The sequence below is a fragment of the Pinus tabuliformis genome, chromosome 4_2 (genome assembly GCF_031772625.1).
Source record: "Pinus tabuliformis cultivar Carrire ecotype Pingquan chromosome 4_2, CPIR1, whole genome shotgun sequence".
In the NCBI taxonomy this organism is placed as follows: domain Eukaryota; kingdom Viridiplantae; phylum Streptophyta; class Pinopsida; order Pinales; family Pinaceae; genus Pinus; species Pinus tabuliformis.
Genome location: NC_142304.1, coordinates 803,239,276 through 803,241,621, shown reverse-complemented (window position 1 = coordinate 803,241,621; position 2,346 = coordinate 803,239,276). Strand labels below are relative to the sequence as shown.

The 2,346-nt window shown below is 36.4% G+C and overlaps 1 long non-coding RNA gene across 1 annotated transcript; it reads left to right on the top strand.

The window, feature by feature from the left end:
- The first annotated feature begins 238 nt into the window (after positions 1-238).
- Positions 239-875, top strand: LOC149172112 (uncharacterized). Its single transcript, XR_016259606.1, has 3 exons — positions 239-404; positions 529-621; positions 781-875. It is a non-coding gene; the product is annotated as an uncharacterized LOC149172112 (long non-coding RNA).
- The last annotated feature ends 1,471 nt before the right edge of the window (positions 876-2,346 follow it).

Sequence of the window (2,346 nt, the reverse complement as noted above, 5' to 3'; positions counted from 1 at the left end):
AAATAGATTAATTTTTACTTTGAAAATTAAATTAAAATATTAATTTTAAATTAGATTAACCTTTACTTAAAAGATTAGATTAAAATATTAATCCTTACTTAAAAGATTAGATTAAAATATTAATGATTACTAAAACGCGCCGATGGGATTAAATTTGAATTTTCTAACTGTATCTGGCACATTTGTGACAAGTGGTGCTTTTGTTGTCGGATTATAAAATGCAAGGGATGTTGCAGAGACACGCGGTAATAGAAACTCGGTCTGAAAAGGAGAACAGTGTATTCATTTTGCCTTGAAGCTGAAGTCTCTGAACCATATTTCTCTAGGCTGCAGATAGATTGAGGATTCTATCAAAGTTTTGTTCGCCTCAAGAGACCCGGATCATTTGCTTTCAATGGAGGCAGGTAACTGTAATATGTTTTCCATTACCATCCCATTGTATCATTGGAGGAACAAATTGGTGATCGATATTTAATTGGAGCAACAAATTTGTGATCGGTATTTAATTGATTGCACTGTCTGATGCAGATTGTTTAATTACAGAACAGGCATTCATCTTTTGCAATCTGTGGACACAAGGAAACTGAAATCAGTCCAAGAGATAATCACATCTCCTTTCAGGTATGTTATTGCTAATCTAACGTATCCCATAGTCACATTCATATATAGTTGCAGCTCCAGATGTATTTATAACCAAATGTTACTGATTATGTATATTATGCTGAGGTTTTCTACTTGTTTGGAATTATGCTGAGGTTTTCCACTTGTTTAGAATTGCAGTGAGAGGACGATTTAGGGTGCGGGAGCTTAACTGTACACAGTTAAGAGTATTCGGAGGTTCAACTATTGGGTTCTAGCAGAGAATGCTACAAGAGAGGCTCTCTCTTTCACTACTCTGTTATTGTGATGTGTTTACTCTGTCATTGTGATGTGTTTGTGGAGCGCGCTCAGTGATGTATTTGTGTTTGTTAATGTGATGTGTTTGTGTTTGTGTAGCGTAGTGTGTCAATGTGATGTGTTTGTGATTGTGATGTTCATGTCTGTGAGTCTGAGAGACAGAGAGAGCAGACTCTGTGGCAGAGAAGAATATGGAGTGACTGTTGATGGTTAAATGATGCCTTTACAGTGAGTGTTAAACACATGTCTTCCATTATTTTTAATTCATCCCCTTTTTGTAATGTTTTTTGATGGTTTAAATTTTTGTAAACAGGAAGGAACAACCAAATCTACCGCCCCGGGAGCTATCATCCAATGAATTTCAGGGCTGCTGCAAGGAGGACTTTCCGTACGTTCGGCAGCAAGGTATTTACATACTGGTTTTGGTATTTACATACTGATTTTTTGGTTTTCTACTATAAAGAAGTTAAGTTAGATTGAATGAAAAACAAACTTGTTTGTGTTTAGAGTTTTATAGGAAATTCGACTTGAATTTTGATATTTAGGACCTAAATTCTGAAATATTCTCCTTACTCTAATTTTAAAATCTCTTCAGTGCAGTTCCATAACTATATTGCATCTAGAAATAGAGACCCAACTCGTACTTAGAACAAATGACCAGATGAACTAGCGGTTTGTTTTCCAGCCCTCTGATAGTGTTCAGATGACCCTGCGGTTTGTTTTCCAGGGCTGGGTTAGTGATTACGATCCCATTGTATCTGCGGAGTAACAAATTTGGAGTAACAAATTTGTGATCCATATTTAATTGATTGCACGGTCTGTCTTCGTTAACGATGCAGGTTGTTTAATTACGGAACAGGGATTTATGCATTCATCTTTTGCAATCTGTAGACACAAAGGAAACTGTAATCAGTCCAAGAGATGTAGACACAAAGGAAACTGAAATCAGTCCAAGAGATAATCACAGATAATCACATCTCCTTTCAGGTATATTATTAGTTATTCAAATGTGTCCCATCGGTCACATTCATATATAGTTGCAGCTTCAGATGTATTTATAACCACATTGTGGTTATAAATGGTACTGATCATGTATATAATGCTGATGTTTTCCACTTGTTTGGAATTGCAGTGCGATGATAATTGGTTCAACTATTGGGTTCTAGCAGAGAATGCTAAAAGAGAGGCTCTCTCTTTCACTACTCTGTCATTGTGATGTGTTTGTGGAGCGCGCTCAGTGATATATTTGTGTTTGTTAATGTGATGTGTTTGTGTTTGTGTAGTGTAGTGTGTCAATGTGATGTGTTTGTGATTGTGGTGTTCATGTCTGTGAGTCTGAGAGAGAGAGAGCAGATTCTGTGACAGAGAAGAATATGGAGTGACTGTTGATGGTTAAATGATGTAAAGAAGAATATGGAGTGACTGTTGATGGTTAAATGATGCCTTCAC